Raw genomic sequence first — 14,555 nt, forward strand, 5'->3', positions numbered from 1 at the left:
AAACTCTTTGGTATCCAGCACCGACGGGACCAGCGTGTTGCCGATTGATCAAAAAATCCAGATGACGGAGAGTGTTATTTACCGAGGCTATTTTTAACAAAGAAAAATTAAAAAAATCAAGAAATGTGCAGTATACAGTAATTGGGTACTCACCTATAGAATGTTGTATTAAATGGATGGTGGAAGATGCTTGATTAAGTACAGTACTGCCAGTTGAGAGTAATGCAATGCAATGACTACCAGCAGCGTGGGAGACACACTGTACCCCTGTAAAATGGCGGATCAGAAGAGACTACCGGCAGCGCGGGAGAGTCGGACTCCTGTTACAGGGGTATTGAGGTGTTCCGACTTCCAACAGCGCCAAGAAGCCAAGTAGTGGCAGTTTGGAGAACTACCCCCACTGACTAACTCGGCCACCGCGGGAGACTCGGACTCGGCAACATTGCCGGTTATTGAGGTGTTGCTTTCGGAGTGAGGATTTTGCCGGTTAATAGAGAATTACAGATATTTAGGTGCCGTTTAAATGAGAGTTTCCTGTAATAGACCGAGGACAGAGAGATCAGAGTGGGAGTGAATCGGTGAATTAAAGTGACAGGCGACTGGAAGCTCAGGGTCACCCTTATGGACTGAACGGAGGTGTTCCACAAAGCGGTCGCCCAATCTGCGTTTGGTCTCCCCAATGTAGAGGAGACCGCATCGTGAGCAGCGAATACAGTATACTAAATTGCAAGAAGTACAAGTAAATCGCTGTTTCAACTGGAAGGGGTGTTTGGGGCCCTGGACAGTGGGAAGGGAGGAAGTAAAAGGGCATGTGTTGCATCTCCTGCGCTTGCACGGGAAGGTGCCAGGCAAAGGGGAAGGGCTGTTAAGGGTGATTGAGGAGTTGACCAGGGTGTCGCAGAGGGAGCAGTCCCTTCAGAATACTGAAAGGTGAGGTGAGGGGAAGATGCGTTTGGTGGTGGAATCATGTTGGAGGTGGCGGAAATGATGGAGGATGATCCGTTGAATGTGGAGGCTGGTGGGGTGAAAGGTGAGGACGAGGGGAACCCTATCATGGTTCTGGGAGGGAGGAGAAGGGGTGAGAGCAGAAGTGCGGGAAATAGAACGGACACGGTCAAGGGCTGTGTCAACCACAGTAGAGGGGAATCCTCGGTTGAGGAAAAAGGAAGACATGTTGGAAGCACTGGTATGGAAGGTGGCATCGTCAGAACAGATGCGGCAGAGATGGAGAAACTGGGAGAATGGAATAGAGTCCTTACAGGAAGCGGGGTGGGAGGAAGTGTAGTCCAGTTAGCTATGGGAGTCAGTGGGCTTGTAGTGGATGTTTGTCGAAAGCCGATCGCCAGAAATGGAGATGGAGAAGTCAAGGAAGGGAAGAGAAGAGTCGGAGATGGACCATGTGAAGGTGAGGGAAGGGTGGAAATTGGAAGTAAAGTGAATGAACTTATCAAGTTCAGGGCGAAAGCAGGAGACGGCACCGATACAGTCATCGATGTACCGGAAAAAGAGGTGAGGGAGGGGACCTGAGTAGGACTGGAACAAAGAATGTTCCACATATCCCATGAAAAGGCAGGCATAGCTAGGGCCCATGCGGGTTCCCATAGCAACAGCTTTAATTTGGAGGAAGTGAGTGGAGTCAGAGGAGTAGTTGTTCAATGTGAGAACAAGTTCAGCCAGGCAGAGGAGGGTGGTGGTGGATGGGGACTCATTGGGCCTCTGTTCAAGGAAGAAGCGGAGTGCCCTCAGGCCATCCTGGTGGGGGATGAAGGTGTAGAGGGATTGGACATCCATAGTGAAAAGGAGGCGGTTGGGACCAGGAAACTGGAAACTGTTAAAGTGACAGAGGGCGTCGGAAGAGTCGCAAATGTAGGTGGGAAGAGACTGGACAAGGGGAGAAAAAATTGAGTCGAGATAGGAAGAGATAAGTTCCGTGGGACAAGAATCTTTGCAGTTTCTCGTTAAGTTAAAGTGTACTTCCCAGCCTAAAATTCAACAATTGACAGTAATGAGTGATTTGAGAAGGGAGCTAGTTACAGTGCTGCAGAATGTGCATGCCTACTTCAAACACAGGTACAGGAGCTGGTTACTAACTGTGGTTAACAATTTTCATTGCTAGTAGTGCCTTAATAAAGGAAAGTCCCAAGGAGCTTCGCAGAGGCATAATCAGAAAAAAGTTGGTTGCTGAGCCAAAGAAGGAGATATTAGGTGGGAATAACCAGAAGCTTGGTCAAAGAGGTGGATTTTATGGAGGGGTACAGGGTTTAGAAACATAGAAAAATAGGAGCAGGAGTAGGCCATTCGGCTCTTCGAGCCTGCTCCGCCATTTAATATGATCATGGCTGATCTTCTATCTCAATACCATATTCTCTCTCCTCATACCCCTTGATGCTGTTAGAGAGGGAATTCCACAGCATGGGGCCTAGATAATTGAATGTATGGCCACCAGTGGTGGGATGAAGGGAGGGATGGATGTGCAAGAGGCCACAGTCATACGGGAGGGGTTGTAGGGCCTGAGGAGGTGAAGGGATATTTACTAGTCCTTTTAGGGCTACCCTGGATCAGGCATATTTCTCAGACGTTCACTTTCAACTAAAGTTTGAGGTAGCTGGATCCTAAAGATGCTTAATTGGGTCTAAAGGTCCAGGCTATCTCTCCCTAAAGGAAAGGAACAACCTGAGAATGTTACCGTCCTCCAGATAGCGCTTTTAATAAGTTTAGCTAGACTGTAATGTCCCGGATATTATTAGGGTCCGGAAAACTCGCTCAGAATTCTGTAACTCTACACCAAAGAGTGTACAGAAATTGAGTTTGCGAGTTTTTGATACAGAGAACTTATGTGAGACAATTCTAAAAATATATAGAGATTTATTAACAGAACCGGCATGCAATTTACAGTTGGTGCATCAGTCAATCGCAACATTAACGGTTCTAAAAAGAGAAAAAATACGATCTTTTAAACAGAGAATCTTACTTTTAAATCTTAACTTCGCTACAGTATTACAGTTCTTAAAGGTTTCTTATACAGGATATCCATCAATATCAAATACCTTTGATCCCCGAGTTACAAAGAGTGGTAGACTACAGAGCCGCCTCTGAAGTCAAGAATCGCTTTGCCCGATTAAAGCGAGTCTGATATCCCATTTGAAACTTCAATATTTATACCCTTTTCCAGTTGTATTTCCTTTAAGGTTTTCTGCTGATGCAAGTTAATTATCTCTATTCATCTTTCTGCTGACCTCTGCAACCCTTACTGCTCCATCAGCCAGAATCTTGTCTCATCGCCAGGTGTTCTGGGTTGACCATATAAAAATGGTGTGAAGGACAGGTGTTCCTTATTTTATGTCATCTTTACAAAGTTTAAATTAGAACACCTTATCCAGGGTGAACCATTGTTTTGTTCCCAAAAGGTCAGCTTGTCATAGCCATGCACCGTCTGTTTCAATAAGGTTATTTATTCAGGGTCAACAACTGTCTTATCTCAATAGCCAGAATTCTTTCATAGCTATTTCATAGTTTGGTTTCTAAATTTCCAAACCCAGTTTGTCATGTTATAATAAGGCCAGAATTCTTTCATAAGATAGTGTATTTTTCTAAATAGGTTATACGGCTTATTCCTTCACAGAGGTTACAAAGAGGTTGTAAACAGTTTGGTTCAGTGTAAGGCAGATTGGGAGGGGGATGTAATCGATGGCAAGGGTATGGACTTGAATAAAGACTTCAGTCTTCCCAATGTTTAAATGGAGAAAATTGCAGCTCATCTAAGACTGGCTGTTGGACAATACAAAGAGTTAAGAGAGGTGGTGGAAGGATTGAGAAAGGTGGTGGAGAGATAGAGTTGGTGGCATTAGAGTATATGTGGAAGCTGACCCCATATCTGCAGATGATAACACCAAGGGGCATTGTATAGAAACATAGAAGATAGGAGCAGGAGTAGGCCATTCGGCCCCTCGAGCCTGCTCCGCCATTCAATGCGATCATGGCTGATCATCCAAATTCAGTACCCTGTCCCTGCTTTCTCCCCATACCCCTTGATCCCTTTAGCCTTAAGAAATATATCCAACTCCTTCTTGAATATATTTAATGAATTGGCCTCTACTGCCTTCTGTGGCAGAGAATTCCACAGGTTCACCACTATCTGCGTGAAGAAATTCCTCCTCCTCTCTGTCCTAAATGGCTTACCCCTTATCCTTAGACTGTGACCCCTGGTTCTGAACTCCTCCGCCATCGGGAACACCCTGTTAGAATTTTATAAGATTCAATGAGATTCCCTCTCATTCTTCTAAACTCCAGTGAGTACAAGCCCAATCAACCCAATCTCTCCTCATATGTCATTCCTGCCATCCCAGGTATCAGTCTGGTGAATCTTCGCTGCACTCCCTCCATGGCAAGAACATCCTTCCTCAGATAAGGCGACCAAAACTGCACACAATACTCAAGATGTGGTCTCACCAAGGCCCTGTACAACTGCAGCAAGACATCCTTGTTCCTGTACTCAAACCCTCTCGTTACAAAGACCAACATACCATTTGCCTTCTTAACCGCCTGCTGCACCTGCATGCTTACCTTCAGCGACTGGTGCACAAGGACGCCCAGGTCTCGTTGCACTTCCCCTTCTCCCAATCTATTGCCATTCAGATAATAATCTGCCTACTTGTTTTTGACACCAAAGTGGATAACCTCGCATTTATCCACGTTATATTGCATCTGCCATGCTTCTGCCCAATCACCCAACCTGTCCAAATCATACTGGAGTTTCTCGGCATCCTCCTCACAGCACACACGCCCACCCAGCTTTGTGCCGTCTGCAAACTTGGAGATATTACATCCAGTTCCCTCATCCAGATCATTAATATATATTGTGAATAGCTGGGGTCCAAGGACCGATCCCTGCGGTACCCCACTAGTCACTGCCTGCCATTTGGAAAAAGAGCTGTTTATTCCAACTCTTTGCTTTCTGTCTGCCAACCAGTTCTCTATCCAAGTCAATACCTTGCCCCCAATCCCATGTGCCTTAACTTTACATGCTAATCTCTTATGCGGGACCTTATCGAAAGCCTTTTGAAAGTCCAAATACACCACATCCACTGGTTCTCCCTTATCTATTTAACCAGTTACATCCTCAAAAAATTCCAGTAGATTAGTCAAGCATGATTTACCTTTTGTAAATCCATGTTGACTTTGTCCGATCTGGTCACTGTTTTCCAAGTGCTCTGCTATTACATCTTTTATAATGGACTCTAGCAAGTTATCATCTCGCATGCATTCCAAGAATTCGTCCTCCACACCTTTAGTGGTAATTTGATTTGCCCAGTCAATATGTAGATTAAAGTCCCCCATGATTACCATATTGCCCTTGTTACATGCACTTCTAATCTCTTAATTACCAGTAATGTTTGGTGACCTATACACAATTCCCACCAATGTTTTCCGCCCTTTGCTGTTTCTTAGCTCCACCCAAACTGATTCCAGTTCTACATCACGATCTGCCAAGCCAAGATCTTTTATCTCTACCGTACCGATCTCAGCCCTTATTAACAGCGCTATGTCACCTCCTTTTCCTTTTTGTCTGTCCTTCCTAAATGTTGAGTACCCTGGAACATTCAGTTCACAGCTTTGGTTACCCTGCAACCATGTCTCTGTAATGGCAATTACATCATACCCATTTACTTCTATTAGTGCCATTAATTCATCCACCTTGTTGCGAATGCTACGTGCATTTAGATAAAGTGCCTTCAACTTTGCCTGTTTAATATTTTTCTGCACTTTGACCCTCTTTACTGTTGGCCTTTGTTTCTGTTCCCTACTAGTTTTGTTGACTACTTTTCTAACTTGCACTTCCAGCTTTGTTTCTCTCTGTTCTGGGCCCACACTTAGGTTCCCAGCCCCCTGACAAACTAGTTTAAATCCTTCCCAACAGCACTAGCAAAACCCCTTCGAGGATATTGGTCCCGGTTCTGCCGAGGTGTAAACCGCCCAGCTTGTACAGGTCCCACCTTCCCCAGAATCAGTCCCAATGCCTCAGGAACTTAAATCCCTCCCTCCTACACCATCTCTCCAGCATGGTAGAATTTCAAATTCAGTTTGAGGGTGAGAAAGCTAGGTCCCAAACTTGTGTCCTGTACTTAAACAAAGGTAATTACAAAGATATGAAGTCAGACTTGGTTAAAGTGGACTGTGTAATGATCAGTAACCTGTCATTCTGGAATGGTACACTAGGTGGTGCTGTATGTATATAAGAGTGGGCTACCCATGATGCACTAGGCTACCCACAAGGCAGCAGTCAAGATGGAGGCCTCTACAGATACTGTGCCTAGTCCACATGTGCTCAATAAAGTGTCTAGCAAAAGCTAGCTGTTCTTAATAAAAATGACTAGTTATTAATGAACATAACATGGTACCAGGATTGGTAAGATCTGCTGAATATTGTGCAACGCGACATGGAGAATTTGAAGCCACCAGGGCGTTTGAAACTCACAGGAAATGTCGACTACAATTGGCAGACTTTTAAACAACAATTTGAACTCTACATTGCTGCCATCGGGTACGGTACGAAGCCAGACGCAGGGAAAATAGCGTTGCTGCTCACGGTTGCAGGCCCACAGGCGATAGAGGTATTTAATACATTTGTATTTAATCCAGAGGAGAACAGAGAAAAATTAGACGATGTGCTAAAGAAGTTTGATACACATTGTTCTCCCAAAAAGAATGAAACCTATGAGAGGTACATCTTCTGTTCTCGGACACAGCAGCAAAATGAGACTTTTGATAGCTTTTTGACTGATCTGAAACTGAAAGCACAGACATGTAATTTCTCTGAGCTGAAAGCATCCATGATTCGTGACCAGATTGTGTTTGGTATTCATGATAAAAAAGTCAGGGAACGTCTGTTGAGAGAAACCGAACTAACATTGGAAATTGCTGTGAAAATAAGCCAAGCTAGCGAGCTAGCTCGAAAGCACGTGAAGACTTTCAGTGAAATCAATAATGATGCGATTGTAATGAGTGATAATGCTGTTGTCAGTGCTGTGTCCTACAAGGGGAAGAAACATGGGCAGAACAGAAGTGAAAAGCAATCAGAGGAAGGAATTTTTAATTGTAAACGCTATGGTTACAAACACCATTTAAAACAATGTCCAGCATTTGGAAAAATGTGCACAAAATGTCATGGAAAGAATCACTTTGCCAAACAATGCTTTTCAAAAGTAAAAACTAAGAAAGGGCAATGAGTTAATGTAATTGAGGACACTGATTTAAGTGAGACATGTTTTGTAGGAATGGTGTCATGTGACAATATCAAAACGGATACAGAAAATGTGCAGCCCTCAGGAATTAACAATGCTGAACATAAAGTTAATGCAGTAAAAGAGGACAAATGGATGATCCCACTGCAGGTAAATGGAGCATTAGTTACATTGAAACTAGACACTGGGGCAAAAGCAAACTTAATCAGTATGAGTGACATTAACAATATGAAAGAAAAGCCCAAAATACAGAAAAAGTCAGTACTGAAAGACTATAATGGACAGAAAATAGATAGCTTAGGTGTATGCAGATTTAAAGTGACAGTCAAAGACAAAGTGCACCATCTCATGTTTTCTGTTGTGGCTGAAAGGCTTGATTCACTACTGGGTGACGAAGCTTGTGAGGACTTAGAACTGGTCAAAAGAGTCTACCATATAAATTGTGCCATAAGCAGACCAGATGACTCGGTGGATTCTGTAGTGAATAATTTCCAGGATGTGTTCAAAGGATTTGGAGTTCTACCATTCACTTACAAGATCCAGCTAAAGCAGGATGCTCAGCCAGTGGTACATGCTCCACGAAGAGTTCCAGCACCCCTGCGTGACCGGCTCAAGAATGAACTGGACAGAATGACCACACTAGGAGTCATCAGGAAAGTCGAAGAGCCAACAGACTGGGTTAACTCCATGGTATGTGTAAAGAAAAAGAACAATGATCTAAGAATATGCATGGATCCAAAGGACTTAAATGCAAACATAAAACGTGAACACTACCAGATTCCCAAGCGAGAAGAAATCACCAGTGAAATGTCAGGTGCCAGATACTTTACAAAGCTCGATGCCTCACAAGGATTTTGGCAACTAAAACTGGATGAAGAGAGCACCAAATACTGTACCTTCAACACACCATTTGGCAGGTATTGTTTCCTCAGAATGCCTTTCGGGATAATATCTGCATCTGAAATCTTTCATAGAGCGATGGAACACATAATTGAAGGTCTGGAAGGAGTTCGGGTCTATGTTGATGACATCATCATCTGGGGCTCCACACTGAAAGAACACAATGAGAGACTGACTAAAGTGCTACAGAGCATACGCCGGAATGGACTGAAGCTCAACAAAGCCAAGTGTCAGTTTGGTGTCCAGGAAGTCACTTTCCTAGGAGATAATCTATCTGGTAAAGGAATAGAGGCAGATATGGAAAAGTAAACGCCATACTCAAAATGCCCCGACCCACTGACAAAAAAGGAGTGCTACGCATCATGGGGATGATAAACTTCATTGGAAAGTTCATTCCTAACTTGTCAGCCAAGACAGCCTGTCTGCGAGACCTGCTATGTAAAACAAATGAGTTCACATGGACAGAAAGAAATGAACAAGAGTGGATAAACCTCAAAACAGTGCTGACAACCACACCTGTACTCACCTTCTTTGACCCAACAAAAAGAATCAAAGTGTCAACGGATGCATCAAAAGATGGCCTAGGTGCGGTCTTGCTACAAGCAGAGGGTGAAGATTGGAAGCCTGTTGCCTATGCCTCCAGGTCTATGACTGACTCTGAGTGTCGATATGCCCAGATTGAAAAGGAATGTCTAGGCTTGGTAGTTGGACTAGAAAAGTTTCATGGCTACATATATGGACTTCCCACCTTCACAGTTGAGACAGACCACAGCCCACTGGTTGCCATCATAAAAAGGAACCTGAATGAGATGTCTCCAAGGATTCAACGACTCATGATGAAGCTGCAAAGATATGACTTTGAACTGATCTACACACCAGGCAAATACATAGTGTTAGCAGATGCACTATCCCGAGCAGCCACAATGAGTCATGTGAGCTCTACTGAAGAAGACGTGGATGTTCATGTGAGTATGGTCACTGCTGCGCTGCCCGTGTCAGACACAAAATCAAAGCAAATAGCAGAAGAAACAGTAAAAGATACAGTATTACAAACAGTAATAGAGAACATTCATCATGGTTGGCCAAAAGGTTCCTGTCCAAAATATTTTCACATCAGGGCAGAATTGAGTGTCACAAGTGGACTGTTACTAAAACAGAACAGAATAGTCATTCCACAGGCTCTACGTCAAGACATGCTCAAAAGGATTCATGAGGGACACCTCGGAATTGAAAAATGCAAAAGGAGAGCAAGGGACACTGTTTATTGGCCTGGCATAAATAAGGACATTGAGAACATGATAGGCAAATATGAGACATGTCAGAAACACCAAAACAAACAAGCAAAGGAACCAATGATAGTAGCTGACATACCAACAGCACCATGGCAAAAGGTTGGTATGGACCTTTTTCATTTAAATGGTAAAGACTATCTAATAGTGATTGACTACTATTCTAACTATCCTGAAATGGCGCTGCTCTCAAGCACCACAGCAAGCAGTGTCATAATGCATATGAAATCCATCTTCGCCAGACATGGAATTCCCAGGATTGCCGTTAGCGACAATGGTCCATGCTTCAACTGTAAGGAGTGGCAACAGTTTGCAGCACATTATGACTTTCAACACATCACATCCAGTCCTTTGTATGCTCAGTCGAATGGTAAGGCAGAGAAAGGTGTTCAAGTTCTCAAGCAGCTACTGAAGAAAGCGACAGAAAGCAAGTCTGATCCTTATCTCGCCCTGCTGAGCTATCGAGCCTCACCTTTAGACTCTTGTTCTTCACCTGCTGAACTCCTAATGGGTCGCAAGTTGCGTACCACGCTACCCTGTTGTGCAAAAGAAAAGCAGAGTAAGGAACTGAGACAGAGACTTCAACTGTTAAAGCTGAAATAGAAATCATACTATGACAAGTCATCCAAAACTCTGAAACCATTGACAAGGGATGATGTTGTCAGGATTGAGGATCCAGATGCATGGAACAGGAAAGCTACAGTTCTTGAGGAAGTAGGACCAAGGTCATACACTGTTAGAACTGAGGAAGGACAGATTCTCAGGAGGAACCGCCATTCCCTCCTACAAACACAAGAGACTATCGAAGAGCAAATCGATGACAATGCCGCAACTGAATCTTGTCACTCACCACCAGAACAATCTAACACAAATACACATACAGGCTCTCATGAAAACACATCAGACTTACCTGTGCTGAGAAGATCCACACGTGAAGTAAAAAAGCCTGATAGACTTAATCTTTGAGTACAAAGAAAACTACATTGAAAATGTATTGACTGTTGAAGATGTGTATGTTGTTATGATTGATTGATATTGGTTGATACTGATTTTGTTTAACCTCAAAGAAAGGGGGATGTAATGATCAGTAACCTGTCATTCTGGAATGGTACACTAGGTGGTGCTGTACATATATAAGAGTGGGCTACCCACGATGCACTAGGCGACCCACAAGGCAGCAGTCAAGATGGAGGCCTCTACAGATACTGTGCCGAGTCCACATGTGCTCAATAAAGTGTCTAGCAAAAGCTAGCTGTTCTTAATAAAAATGACTAGTTATTAATGAACATAACAGACTGGGAAAATATATTACAGCGTAAGGCTGTAGAAAAGCACTGGCAAACATTTAAGAAGATAACTCTCAGCAAAGATATATTCCAGTGAGAAAGAAAGACTCTAAGAGAAGGATGAACCATCCGTGGCTAACTAAGGAAGCAAAGGATGGTATCAAATTGAAAACAAAAGCATACAATGTTGCGAAGAATAGTGAAAGGCCAGAGGATTGGGAAATTTTAAAAACCAGCAAAGGACGACTAAAAAAATGATAAAGAGAGAGAAGATAGCTTATGAGAGTAAGTTAGCAAGAAATATAAAAACAGACAGTAAGAGCTTCTACAGGTATATAAAAAGGAAGAGAGTAGTTGCCTTGTTTTGCACACTTTGTACAGAAATAATAAATTGCAGGACAACAGAGTATTACAGTTTAAACTCTTTTATGAAGCATCAGGTCTGTGATCTCAATCATACAGCACAGTGGGGACAAGATGGAGTTAGGACCCCTTACAGATGCCTACAGGCCAATGACAACTCAGCATGTGAATATAATAGGTATTCCTTACAGATGCCTGCGGGCCAATGATAATTCAATATGCAAATGTTACAGTAGCTAAAGTAAATGTTGGTCCCCTAGAGGATGAGTCCGGGGAATTAATAATGGGAAACAGGGAAATGGCAGCGACTTTGAACAAATATTTTGTATCAGTCTTCACGGTAGAAGATACTAAAAGCATCCCAATAATGGATAATCAAGGGGCTATTGGGGGGGGGGGGGACTTAAAACAATCACTATCACTAGAGAGAAAGTACTAGGCAAACCAATGGGACTAAAGGTGGTCAAGTCCCCTGGACCCGATGGCCTGCATCCCAGAGTCTTAAAAGAGGTGGCTGCAGAGATAGTGAATGCTTTGGTTGTAATCTACCAAAATTCCCTAGATTCTGGAGAGGTCCCAGCGGACTGGAAAATCACAAATGTAATGCCCCTATTTAAGAAAGGAGGGAAACAGAAAGCAGGCAACTATCGACCAGTTAGCCTAACATCTGTCATTGTGAAAATGCTGGAGTCCATCATTAAGGAAGTGATAGCAGGACATTTAGAAAATCATAATATAGTCAAGCAGAGTCAGCATGGTTTTATGAAAGGGAAATCATTCTTGACAAATTTGCTGGAGTTCTTTGAGGATGTAATGAGCAGGGTGGATAAAGGGGAACCAGTAGATGTTGTGTATTTAGATTTCCAGAAGGTATTTGATAAGGTGCCACATAAAAAGTTGCTACACAAGATAAGAGCTCATGGAGTTGGAGGTAATATATTAGCATGGATAGAGGATTGGCTAACTAACAGAAAACAGAGAGTCGGGATAACTGGGTCATAGAAACATAGAAGATAGGAGCAGGAGTCGGCCATTCGGCCCTTCGGGCCTGCTCCGCCATTCAATGAGATCATGGCTGATCATCCAAATTCAGTACCCTGTCCCTGCCTTCTCCCCACATCCCTTGATCCCTTTAGCCTTAAGAAATATATCCAACTCTTTCTTGAATATACTTAATGAACTGGCCTCCACCGCCCTCTGTGGCAGAGAATTCCACAGGTTTACCACTCTCTGGGTGAAGAAATTCCTCCTCATTTCAGTCCTAAATGGCTTACCCCTTATCCTTAGACTATGACCCCTGGTTCTGGACTCCCCGGCCATCAGAAACATCCTTCCTGCATCTAGTCTGTCCAGGCCTGACAGAATTTTATAGGTTTCGATGAGGTCCCCTCTCAATCTTCTAAACTCCAGTGAGTATAAGCCCAATCGACACAATCGCTCCTCATACGTCATTCCTGCCATCCCAGGTATCAGCCTGGTGAATCTTTGCTGCACTCCCTCCATGGCAAGAACGCCATTCCTCAGGTAAGGTGACCAAAACTGCACACAATACTCAAGGTGCGGTCTCACCAAGGCCCTGTACAACTGCAGCAAGACATCCTTGTTCTTGTACTCGAACGCTCTTGCTACGAAGGCCAACATACCATTTGCCTTCTTAACCGCCTGCTGCACCTGCATGCTTACCTTCAGCGACTGGTGCACAAGAACACCCAGGTCTCTTTGCACTTCCCCTTCTCCCAATCTATTGCCATTCAAATAATAATCTGCCTTCCTGTTTTTGCCACCAAAGTGGATAACCTCACATTTATCCACATTATAGTGCATTTGCCACGTTTCTGCCCAATCATCCAACCTGTCCAATTCGTACTGGAGTTTCATGACATCCTCCTCACAGCATACCCTCCCACCCAGCTTTGTGTCATCTGCAAATTTGGAGATATTACATCGAATGCCCTCGTCCAGATCATTAATATATATTGTGAACAGCTGGGGTCCTAGGACCGATCCTTGCGGTACCCCACTAGTCATTGCTTGCCACTCGGAAAACGACCCGTTTATTCCAACTCTTTGCTTTCTGTCCGCCAACCAGTTCTCTATCCAAGTCAATACCTTGCCCCCAATCCCATGTGCCTTAATTTTGCACGCTAATCTCTTATGCGGGACCTTATCGAAAGCCTTCTGAAAGTTCAAATACACCAAATCCACTGGTTCTCCCTTATCTATTTTACCAGTTACATCCTCAAAAAATTCCAGTAGATTAGTCAAGCATGATTTACCTTTTGTAAATCCATGTTGACTTTGTCCGATCCAGTCACTGCTTTCCAAGTGCTCTGCTATTACATCTTTTATAATGGACTCTAGCATTTTCCCCACTACCGATGTCAAGCTTACCGGTCTATAATTCCCCGCCTTTTCTCTACCACCTTTTTTGAATAGTGGGGTAACATTAGCTACCCGCCAATCCATGGGTACCGTTCCAGAGTCTATCGAGTTCTTGAAGATGACCAGCAATGCATCTACTATTTCTAGGGCCACTTCCTTAAGTACCCTGGGATGTAGATTATCAGGCCCTGGGGATTTATTGACCTTCAGTCCCATCAATTTTCCTAACACCATTTCCCTACAAATACTGATTTCTTTCAGTTCCATCCTTTCATCAGACCCTATGTTCCCCGGCATCTCTGGGAGGTTATTTGTGTCCTCCTTTGTGAAGACAGAACCAAAATATGTATTTAGTTGGTCTGCCATTTCTTTGTTCCCCATTATAAATTCCCCCGATTCTGACTGCAAGGGACCTACGCTTGACTTCACCAATCTTTTTCTCTTCACATATCTATAAAAGCTTTTACAGTCAGTTTTTATGTTCCCTGCAAGCTTACTCTCATATTCTATTTTCCCTTTCTTAATTAATCCCTTTGTCCTCCTTTGTTGAATCCTAAACTGCTCCCAATCCTCAGGATTATTGCTTTTTCTGGCCAATTTATATGCCCTCTCCTTGGACCTTATGCTATCCCTAATTTCCCTTGTTAGCCACAGTTGGGTCACCTTTTTTGTTTTATTTTTAGGTTGCCAAACTGTAACTAGTGGGGTGCCGCAGGGATCAGTGCTGGGGCCTCAGCTAATTACAATCTATATTAATGACTTGGATGAAAGGACTGAGTGTAATGTAGCCAAATTTGCTGATGATACAAAGATAGGTGGGAAAACAAATTGTGTGGAGGACGCAAACAATCTCCAAAGGGATATAGATAGGCTAAGTGAGTGGGCAAAAATCTGGCAGATGGAGTTTAATGTGGGAAAATACGAGGTTTTCCACTTTGGTAGGAAAAATAAAAACGCAAATTATTATTTAAATGGGGAGAGATTACAAAATGCTGAGGTACAGAGAGATCTGGGGGTTCTTGTACATGAATCACAAAAAGTTAGCATGCAGGTACAGCAAGTAATTAGGAAGGCAAATGGAATGTTGGCCTTTA

This window comes from Somniosus microcephalus, chromosome 6 (genome assembly GCF_052327205.1).
Source record: "Somniosus microcephalus isolate GS21.2 chromosome 6, FLI_Smic_1.0, whole genome shotgun sequence".
Taxonomy (NCBI): domain Eukaryota; kingdom Metazoa; phylum Chordata; class Chondrichthyes; order Squaliformes; family Somniosidae; genus Somniosus; species Somniosus microcephalus.